Raw genomic sequence first — 11,383 nt, forward strand, 5'->3', positions numbered from 1 at the left:
GAACTTCAGGGAAAAATACATATTTTAGCTGTATATTTTTATTCAAATTTGACACATGTAAGTCTTGCTTTCAATTAACCAACAGACAGAGGGAGGAAGGAAGGGAAGAAGGAGAGAGAGAGGATGCAAAGGGTAAGGAAAGAAGGAAGGAAGGAGGGAGAGAGGAAATGTACCAAACAGGCATTCAGGTTTGTTGTTTAGGCTTAAACATTAGTACTATTAATCATCTTTAATGACAAATCGATCAGTGATATTATTTCATATAATCTTATACAGTCGATTTTAGATCTTATTCCTAAAAACCAGGCTGGGTGGCAGGGAGACTTGGTGACACAAAATATTTATTACCAGGATTAGAAGTGTTCTCTACTTCCCTCCCTTAGAATCAGAAATTTCCTGAAATACCTGGACAGATCATTCCTCCCCTAAAACATCCCAAATGAATCTGCTCCCCATGCTGGATAGCTCGTGGAGGGTCCTTCTAGAATTTTCCTCAGCTCCTGTCTGCCCTCCAGTCATGCATTCATAATGCCGCACATCCTGTGGCGAATTCTCTGAGATCGGCAGCCTCCGGATCTAACTGCTGACGTATTACCAAATGAAAAAGAACAGAAACAGGTAAACAGGACTGCAGTGCAGAACACTGTCTAACCTTTAACTTTTTAACATATCGTACTCCTGGAGACTTTTTTCTTCCACCACCACAACTAAGTATCAGTTCTTTCATGGACAGTTCTGCAGGGATTCAAACTCGGCCAGTGTCCAGCTGAGATTGCAAGTCCTACTGTGTGTCCCTGGGTGGTCGAAGGAGTCTCTGTGCATGCATGCCCACAAAACAGAAATTTGTGGAAAATGTGTAACAACGGAACACACAGGAACCAGGAGGGAAGAGCTGTTTGTTCCACAGCTCTGTGACTTTGGCCTAATTGCAGACCCCCTCTGGCTTCTGTTTACTGACCCTTAAAATATGGCTACTAAAACAGCAAATTAATGCTTTTAAAAGTTTTTCTACAATGAGTAGCCAAATACTAGTTTGCTCACAGGAGCTGAGGCTGAATGTGCTGATTAAATATAAGAAGATAAGAATTAAAGTTGAATTGCATTGAATCAGATCCTCTGTTCATCACCTTTTACCTGTACGCTTTCCTGAGGTTTAATGATGTGTCAGGACGTTTGGTAACCAAATCAAGCATGGTCGAATTCCAAAGCAGGACACAGACAGAAAATGATAGCAATGGGACGATTTCACACAGAGGTAAATGACACACAAGACCGGAAGGGCACCGAAGCACACAGGTGGGTTGGGGCCACACTGGATGACAGCCTCCTAGGCAGGGACCAGGTGGTTGAGCCCTGATCACTGATAAAGGGTTGGACCTTGAAAGACGGCGAGGGAGGACATTCCAAGCAGAGTCTCTGTGCAGGGGACATGCAATGTGTCCCCACCGCCTCTGTGACCAAAGCCTGTGCCCTTGTTGGTGCTGTCTTTGGACCAGTAAACGAATGTCTTGTCACCTGAAGCATCACCTTGATCCCCATATGCTGTGTCCCAGGAGGACCAGGAAAGCACAAGGGCCCCTCAGACAGACCCTTCAACACAGTGGCCGTATGAAAGACACTTTGCTGAGTTCCAGAAAGACCCTCACGACTTCCTTTCCAGACCCAAAAGATCTCCCCCGACCTGCCTGCTCCAAGAATTTCTGGCCATTTATCATAAAAATGTCAGACTATGATAAAAAATTGGACCAGTTTCCAGATGGTTCCCCCCAGCCCAACTCCCATGGTCCACAAACACCCAGCTTTACCCACATCTGTCCAACTAGTTTGCATTTGTTCAGGAGAGAAACCAAAGCAACTAGAAAACCAGGATGGAGCTGACCGCAGGAGTTCCCCTGTGTGACATCTGCCTCTGGGATTCAGGCATGGACTGTCCCTGAGTCCCTGCCTCCCCAGGAGGCGGGGAGTTTTGTTAATGTTCCTTTGGGGTGAGAAGGAAGAGGTGGGGAGAAGGGCATGTAAAGGAGAGCTCATTGGAAAAGATATTCTGGTTATTTATTTATAGTTTACATACGCAAAGAGACCTTTAAAAAGGCTTTGATAAGGGTGGCCAGTTTCTTCAGAGTTTAGCTGACCTTTAAAGGAGGTTTCAGTTTGCTATTGTACAGGTGTTTGGGGGCCAAGGGCTGGAGACTTGGAATTCTGCTTGGTCTGTAGATTTCCTTAGGACTTTAAGATACACAGTGACATCACGGACTCCTTTCTCTGATATCCATTCTCTCTCTCCTTTCCTCCCTCCCTCCTTCTCTGCCCCTCCCTCCTCTGCCTAATCTCTCCCAACCTCTTTCTTTCTCTCTTCAGTGCTTTCAGGTAATTCCTACTCAAACTTGTACCAATTTGTTTTTGACTGACAGTGCAGAGAGCGCGTTCCTCTGGAGAAACCCAAGCACCTATCTTTCCCCAGGCAACCTGCGACGGACCGCTCAGTTCTTTGCCTGCCCTAGGTCTCTCCCAGCCAGGAGGCTGCAATCAGCCTGGAGCTCGAGCTCGGCAGGTAAGAAGCACACGCATGCTCCGTCCACGCCAGCTCGGCTGCAGGCTGGAGATGTGTTTGCAAACTTTACTTCTGAAGGTAATGAAAACCTTGAGATTCTTTTCAAACTTACTTAAATCATTCAAGGCATCCAAGCTTATCTGGGGGGAATTTACAAGTGCCGTTTGCATGTGAAAAACGGGTTTTTCCTTAATGATGGGGCAGAGCAGAAAAAGAGTCCTTTATTGTTGCCTGTGAAACACTACCCAGATGGTGTAAGTCGCTGTGGGTGGAAGGGCTCTAGATCTTAGGAGAATTACTTTGACTGTTTTTGGCAAGTTCCTGCCGGTCACAGAGTCTGTTTGTTATTGATTGTCAGCGATTGTATAGTGCTTTGGCTGATTTCTGGCAGGCATTTCTTTTGTTGGTGGTGAGATTTTGTTAGCTTGCCATAAGGTGAAACCTCACCGGAATATTTTCAAATCTGTTACCTAGCCTTATGAGAAAAAAGTTATGCAAGTTTTCTGTGCGGTAGGTATAAGAAATGTAAACAATTCTGACTCTGCAGACGGTATGGACTTTGTTCACGACCCATGGATAATGCTTTTTATAATCTGTGTGTAACTGCCTGTGGGTTTAGACTATTCTGAGCTAGTAAATGTTATACAGGGTGAAATTTCCACATCACACCCGTAAAGTCTGCTTTCGTCTCCTCGCTGTGCTTCTGAAGTTAGCCGTGTAGTCGCCTGAAGGAAATCAGGATTTTTGTTCTATCGATCTTTCCTGACCTCACCGATTCTTTAAGCTATAGGTTAGAAAACACACCAACAAAACCCCAAGCAGACAAACAAACATGAAAAAACCCCACAGAACTTTTTAGGACATTAAAGACAAAAATATCTACCACCACAGCCACAGGTCCAGAGGTCCTTCTTTTTATCTGAACGTATCTTAACTTTTTCCTCTTGACCTTTAAGAAGGATTTTGAAAAAGTTCTCAATGACTCTCAAGTCCTTGCTCTGCAGCCTGGGGATCACGCACAATCAACTGTTATTCCAGGTCCTTTCCTGGTTTTTTTTTTTTTTTTTTTTTCCCTCTCTCAAATGTTTAAACAAATAGGTCACAATCAGTTCCAGCCTTAGGTGGTACATTCTCTCCAATCCAAAATTGTTCTTAAAAATCAAAAGAAAGTGTCACATAAAACTGGAATGCACTTTTAAATGCCATTCTGTTGTGAAATCTACGCACGAGGGAGACTGACTGCCAGCTCAACTGGAAGACACTTACCTCGCTCCCGTTCCCTGGGCTCTGCTCTTCCAGTCCCTTCCTGGGGCTTCACTGATTTACGGTTTTCCTGCTTCCCTGGCGGTAGCATAATAAACTGACCGGGAAGGGAGTGACCCAGAGGTCTCTGGGGCAGGAGCAACAAGCAGCTGCAGTGGAGCATCGCTTAGCCAAACTTCCAGTGGTCCCATCACCAAAAGTTTTCACTGACTTAAATAAATGCAGAAGTAGTTTGGGAGTCTTAGAGAAATCAACATAGGAGAAGTCTGTGATTCTGGTTTCTTAAGGAAAAAGCTCTTCTGAAGAGCCTTCCTTCTCTCTGGCGGCTCCCTCCTTGTACCAACAGTTGTGGTCACTTTGCAGAAAAGGCTGCTTGCTCAATTTCCTCTCCTCACACTTCTAACCGATGCAGACAGTCGTTGACTGGGGGGAAAGAGAGTGTGAGACCCCAGGTTTCCCATGCCAGTGGTCAGGGAGCCAACAAAAGCAGGTCTTCTGGCTCCTTCCTTGGGGACCCACCGTGCCCCCTCTCCTGCTTGGAAGAAATCTTGAAGAGTTGGGTGTTTCTTGCTTCAGGAGATGTGTGTGAGTGTGTGTGCACACGCATACGTGCATGTATGTGTGTGTGTATATGTGCAATTTTATAACAGGAGGATAGCAACCCTCTGGGTATAAGCAAATCCACCCACTGCTGGCTACAGGCATTGACTAGAGAGGCGAAGTTTTTCTGCCTTCATCAGTGTAAGTTACATTTTTGACATAGTCTTTCCTGCGCCGTCCCCACTCATCTGTTGGAGACTCTGGGCAGTCACTGACTCCCATGTACAGGCTGCCTCAGAGGCCAGGGTTGAGTCTGGAGTGTGTGTGTGTGTGTGTGTGTGTGTGTGTGTGTGTGTGTGTGTATGCCTGTGTGCAGGTGCAGCTGCTTCAGAATCCTAGAAGCAGCCACGCAGAGGCTGAGCCGTGCCGGGTTGTGTCTGTGAACGCCAGCCCCTGCCCCTGCATGTGCTCAGATGAGGTGTGCCAGGCTCCTGGTCATTTCCTAGAGTCTTCAGTCCAGTGGCCATGCTGCCCCTGTAGCAGCAAGAAGCCCTTCACTCCAAAGCAAGTCAGGTGTCTCCAAATATGTGAATTCTTTTTCCAAGTAAAAATAACTCTCCTGCAAAACAAGAACTTGTTGGGAGAATGAATGTTAGCTTTCACTTGAAAAAAAGAAACCGAGCATAGGCAAAGGCCAGTCGGACAGGTCACTATCTACCCTTCTCTTCTCTGGTGTGATGGGGGCTGTGGCCAGCAAGGTTGACACAGGCAGAGAACAGGTACGGGGTGAGCCAAGAGAAGCCCCTCTTGGCGCCTGTGGAGGACAGGTGTGACCCACCACCTCCGGTGGCTTCCTGGGCCAGCTTTGAAGACAGATAAAGGAACCATGTGACCAGGCAGAGGTTCAGAGGTAAACCCAGAAAGACCAGATCTTTGAATCCTCCCTAAGCACGGGAACAAGGAATCCACTCTCCGCTATTAAAAGGGAGAATTAAGGGCAGAGAAGGAGATAAAATAATTAAGAATTTATAAACAAGAGCTCTGTGAAAGAAATTTTATTTACTGTATTACTTTGCTAAGATGAAGGGAAAAAACAGAGAACATAGGCATTTCTGATAGAAGTAGGGCAAGATAGTTGAACTTACCGAACATAATCACTGCAGAACGCCAGTTCCCGCAACAGTGGGGAATCCCGCGTCCTCAGAGCTGTGCTCCCTCCATAGCGAGGATCTGGGCTCCAGGCAGAGGGCAGGAATTAGTGCCCTTTCTGAGGGCCTTGTCTCCTAGCTGGAGAAATCATCAATAAACCCATGCATACCACAATGTGATTTGATTCTAGAAGTCCATGCATGGGCAAATTCTAGGACAGAGTCTGTGGTTCTCACCTGAAATTTTATAGTATAAAATTCCAGCTACTTTAGTCATAATAAGAAGGCAGTGCAGGGTTGCCTGATCATGCTGACAACATCAGGAGATCCACAAGAAGAAAGTCAGGGCTGGCCATTTCCGTCATCTGTAACACAGCAGTAACGCAGCCCTGTCTGTGTGTGGCTTTGTGAAAGACAAAGGTGAGAAGCAAGCCAGGCAGGTTCAAAAGCACACACGTCTAGAAGGAATTCTTTAAGGGGAAAGCGTGTCTGTGCTTCCTAGGAACTGAGCATGGAAAGCAGAAATGTTGGGAAGAATTAGTGACAGAATAAGCAGTAGTAGCTTTGTTTCTCCCCTGGGACCCCGCAGCACAAATGCAGAGCTTCTGTCCTGAGCTGGCCAAAAGTCACATCTGACTCTCACTCAGGCGCAGGAATCTGAGGCAGATGGCCTCCTGGGATGGCAGACCATGTCCCTAGGAGTACAGGACACCCTGATTACTGCAGTAGAGAGGGGTGGCTCCCAGGAGGAGTACTGCAGTGCAATGCCGGGTGCTTGGAGGACACGGGGGTCTGAGCTTGGCCTCATGCCCACCCCATTTTAGTCGGAGCTGACCTGGAATCAGGCGGATGGGTGTGAGAGTCTTACACAGTTTCTGCAGTGGGAAGCTTACTCAAGATTTTGTAGAGTTTAAGGTTACATGATTTGGGGTTTTCTTTTAGAAAAACTCGATGCGAAATTGGGACTGTGAGATTAAGGTGAGGATTTGGAGATGATCTATTCCTAGGAGGAGCCCTGAAGCTAGAAAGTTGCCAATTTCATAGAAAATCTATTCAATGTCGTGTATAGGAAAAGCCCAACACTTGTGTACTGAATGAATCTATATCAATATTAGCCTGTTAAGTAACTCTGAGAAAAAACAAAGCAGACACACTCCATCATGGTGCTTAGCCACATCAAACGACCAGCGATAGAGGGAAAATCGATCTGAGTAGCTGGAACGTTTTTCATGGCATTGGCATATTGCTACGAAGGGTAGATTCAAGCACTATCACTTCACATTCAGGGAATGTCTAGGTTCCAGGGTTCTCGGTTCAGAGCTGCTTTTCTGAAGTTAAAGGTGCACATTTTCTACCTTGAAAACTCCAAATTGAAAACCCAAGGAACCACTTTGACAGTGGCATAGAACCTAGCGGTGATGGCGAACCTTTTGGAGCTTTCGGTGATGCCCAGCAGCCCACATGGCACAACCAGGCTCCATCATGCATTGAATGTATCCTCATTACACATCTCCTTTAATGACTCGCCCTTTGCCCCCTTAAAATAGCTGTGTCTGGCAAGGGAACCTCTTTTCCCCTTGATCTCTATGAATGTTGCTTCCAATTTCCAACCGCAGCTAACAGTGCCATGTCTTGATAGGAAGGCTGGCTAAACTCATGCCTGTGAGGCCAAAAAATGTTCTCACTCCGTAGTGTTTATGCTTTCAAATATTTGCAGATTGATATCTCGCTCTATTCTCGTCCTCTTTGCCAGCAAATGCAAGGCCAGGTTCCTGGCTCTGGCTTTCTTTCTTCCTAAGCTGCCCTCTGTGTCTGTTCCTGGGTTTTAAGAAGCCCCAGGGAGGATTTATCCTTTGCTGTGAAATCCATGCCATTGGGCTTCCCAGGTGCCTTGCCTGGCACCCTCACGCTGCATACCTGGTAGGATAGTTAAAGTGTGTACGCCCCCAGCCGCCTGCCTGTTTGTATCTGGCATCCTGTAAACACTAAGGAATGTCAGCCCCACCCCACCTTCTTTGTGTTTTCAGAAGGCCAGTGGAAAGAGTTTATAAACAGACAGTGAGCTCCATCACACACAGACACCAATGTGAAGCAGCAAAGTCACATGGGTGTGCATTGAGGTAGGACATGACACAAGGCTGACCGTGTTGGGAGAGAGTATAACGGAGCCCACGATGCCATAATATCATGGTTCTCCAGTTTCAAGATCTTGGTTAATAAATCTCAAATTCATAATTTCATCCCAAGGTACCTATGAATGATTAAATTTCAAAAACAATGTTCTCTAGATTGAACTGTTTTAAAAATCACCACTCCAGCGGTGGTGACTTCCTGACCTGCCTCCAAGCAGAGAAGGTGGATAAATAAGCCATGGTAGGACTTGATTCCTGCCAGCACGAAAGTGATGACAGTCTGAGCAAGAAGCCCTTGGGGTTTCCAGCTCCTGGCCCCTGAGGACAGAAGCCTCAGTCTCCTGGGAGCAGGGGGGGACCTCTCTAGTGCTGGCCCTGTTCTTTCTGTCTCCACGGCTGGGCCAGGAATGATTCCCTGAGCCAGAGGGAAGGTTTCAGAGGGAAGATCTTAAAACGTGATCGATCCACTGTCACAACATAGCAGCCCTGGGAGGCCATCAGCAGTGAGTCCTAGCTGGGTCCCTGTGAGTCCAGTCTTGTGAGAAGTCAGAAGCCCACACTCAGACACGTCCCTGAATTCCTTCCAAGCCAGAGTCTTCTCCTGACGCATCACAGGCATCGTGAATACCTTATCAACCACAAGAATCCTACAGCAAAGATTTTCTTTAACTTTGAATCCGGCTTGCACATCCACTTGGGGCCACAGGACTGGCCCCCACCTCTTCCCACCCCTAGGCTGTTACTTGTTCCTTTGACTAATTTTCACAACATTCCGCTGGGATCTTTGGTTAACTGTCATCGCTGTGGGATGGCAGTGTGTCATGTGATCAAGGAAATATTGTGTGGTGTTCATGTTCTGCTGGTCTCTAAACTTAGAACCCAAGCCATCCTCCCAAGTGCCTGGCCAGCCCTCTGATTTCAAGGTGGCCACTTACAATGAGCACCAGAGAACATTACTTCATATTTCATTGGTTCTTTATATTCACTGTATTCCTAAAGATATCTAAATGACTCTAAAAGACACGCAAATACAACCTGCGTGAACAGTGCATAGAAAGAAAATGAGAGCAAATTTCTAAGAAGTCGTTTGATTAAACCATGATTATGTAACTCTCATCTATTTTTATAAGCCACCATGAAATATACCCAGGCCCGCCATAGCCAAATCTTGTTTATGACTTCAAAATTAAATGTAGGTTTTACATGCTTTATACTCCAGCCTAGGGATCAACAGGACATGCATGGAGCCCACCTCTACATACAGCATATTGTAAAACTCTTTTTGAAAAACAACGTCTATTCTCCTCTACTGGTCTTTTTTAAAATTTCGGTTGTTTTTTTTTACACTCCATGTATGATTTAACCATCCTTAAGCAGGTCATGAACCTTCCGCAGGGGTGCAGATTCAGGTCCAGCTCCAATGGGACCCTCCAACCTGAACTAGGAGCCCTCTGGAAAGCCCCTCCCCAGGCCTGGGTGCAGGCAACTTGTCCCACTTGGCTCAACTTGACGATGGCCTGTTGACTGGTCTCTTCCCCTGCCCAGCTGCAGACGATGGGCAGTGGAGATTTTACCAGATTCTTCCTTGGCACTCCCAGTGTTGAATGTAAGGAATCCTTCAGATGATATTTATCAGGTCCACGGGCATGGGCATGAATTTCTGCTATAATTACATCTTTGATTGCGCAGAAAACTCACATTGACCCCATCCTGGAAACATAGCACAGACCAATTTTGACTGAAGGTCTCTGAAAATAGGTGTATCTGGAAACCAGGAGCCAGTGTGTTTTCCTCCATGTAGGACTTTGTGAAGTGATAGGCTGACTGTGAGGAGTGTGAGTAGGGGTCGTAAGGAGGAGAGCACCGTTCATTATTGAGAAATAAAGACATTGCGTGACTATGAAAAAGAAGTTGTGCTAAACTCATAGAAGCAAACAGCAAATGTGCAGAGAATTTTGCAAGAAGGAACTGAAGAGACTTTAAACAAAGCAGAAAAGTAACATAGAGCTGGCAGGATTCGGGATGGAAATGTGCTGAAAGCTTGATCCTGCAGGAGAACCCAGGAAAAAAAGGGAAAGGAAGAATTTCATATGAGTCTGGATTATAGGGGGTGATTTGATCCAGGGGTCACCAAATCCAGGAGACAACAGAATTAATTCCCTCTTGGTTTCCCTCCAAGCACCATGTTTAGACATGGGTGGTGTTAGCGTACCCACAGCATCAAAGCATTTAGCTCTGGGTGTTTTTCAAAGAGAAGAGAATTTCCTAGATTTCTCCATTTTAAAGATGAACTGCTTTAAGTGTGAAGCATATAAGAGCCACTTTTCTGCAATTCCAAACAAATACATTTTGCTCTGATTGGGAGTGGGCCTGCTGGTCTCTGGCCCTGCAGAGTCTGGGCTATATGAGAGTGTATGTGTTTAACATGAGTTTTACAATTATGGATGTCTGCTTGTCTCATGCAATATCCTGGGTATGTTCCCTAAACTATGCTTTCTGTATGGCACTTTAATTTTCAGTATTTGAAAAAGTTTGGACTTGCGAGCCGGAAGTTGGTAGAAATACTGTACATATTTAATGGGTTTTTAAGTCGACTCCCTTTAACACTGTGCATACTTAGGTTCTGACCCAGGGTTTAGGTCCTAGCCCAGGGCCAGCTCTGCAGGGGGTTGGGCAGTCTTAGATCTTCTCAGAAGATAAATATGGATAAGGCTTCCTCCTGGTGCAAAGAGGTTCCAGGCTGCTGTTGGGGAGAGCTGTGGGTAGGAGTGGAAGTGGAAAATAGTACAAAAATTCTCAAAGCCTGAGAATGTCTCCAGGGCCCAAGAGAATGTGTTGGGAGAACTGCACTAGAGACCTCACCAAAGGACCAGGGACACCAGAAAGGGAAAGGCCAGAGCCTGGGATGTGGTTGTCAAAGGCACTGGCGCATTTTAGATGAGCTTAGGGAGCAAAGAAGACTGGAATGACGGTGGGCAGGAGACAGCCAGGAGCCCAGGAGAATGACGGGAGTCCCAGAAAAACAGTGCTGGGAGCCTGCAGGCCGTGTGCCTGGGGCTGAGTGCGTAGGTGGGAAGGAAAAGGACAGTGGTGGCCCCAATGAGTCTGTATCAGTAGGACGTGGAGCTGACAGTGCTGAGCCCAGCACAGGGCCGGACCAGAGGCCCTCGTGGGCACCCCCAGTTCCCGCACAGATGGGCTTTCTCCTGACCTCTTTGGAGATGACAAGGCGCAGAGAGTAACTGCCTCGTAGTTACAGGTTTTAGAAGATGAGACATCGCTCTTGGAGGAAGTCATTGGTCTCCAGAAGTCATAACTTCAGTGTTCTGCCAGGGAAGGGGAGACTCAGGGGAGGCTGGTTGGAAAGGACCACTTGTCTTTCAGTTTGGCAGGCAGCCAAGAGTCCCTGCAGCTCCTGATTTGGGCTCTGAGGTACACTTTAGAAACACTGGCCTGCAGTGGTGCTGAGTAACTAGTCTGAATGCAACACTGAGAAGTCTGGAGAAAGGAATGATGACCTGGATGAGGGCAGTGGCCTTGGGAAGGGGTGGAGGACAAGGTGCATTCAGCAGAAACAGACTGTGGGCTCGTTGCAGGTCAGCTGGTGGAGGAAACAGGTTTAAAGACAGAGCTGGACGATGATGATGCCCTTGGTAAGAACCAAAACTCACAAGCAATCAAATTTAGAGAAGATAACAGGAGTTCAGTTTTGAACCATTACGTTCTGAGCAGTTTTCTGGGAGAAATAT

At 46.6% G+C, this 11,383-nt stretch overlaps 1 protein-coding gene across 17 annotated transcripts in view; it reads left to right on the top strand.

Moving 5' to 3' along the window:
* The first annotated feature begins 1,998 nt into the window (after positions 1-1,998).
* Positions 1,999-11,383, top strand: part of Kcnj15 (potassium inwardly rectifying channel subfamily J member 15) — a 55,517-nt gene continuing 46,132 nt past the window's right edge. For 2 of the 17 annotated variants that reach the window (XR_010039298.1, XR_010039297.1), the window contains exons 1-2: positions 1,999-2,206; positions 2,412-2,629. The gene's annotated coding sequence lies outside the window, so the exon portion shown is untranslated. Of the gene's footprint in view, positions 2,630-11,383 lie in introns of all 17 variants that reach the window. The other 15 variants (XM_063224512.1, XM_013146107.3, XM_063224515.1 and 12 more) reach the window with 13 other exon arrangements.

The sequence above is a fragment of the Cavia porcellus genome, unplaced genomic scaffold, assembly GCF_034190915.1.
Source record: "Cavia porcellus strain 051 isolate PalLab524CR breed Dunkin Hartley unplaced genomic scaffold, mCavPor4.1 scaffold_15, whole genome shotgun sequence".
Taxonomy (NCBI): Eukaryota; Metazoa; Chordata; class Mammalia; order Rodentia; family Caviidae; genus Cavia; species Cavia porcellus.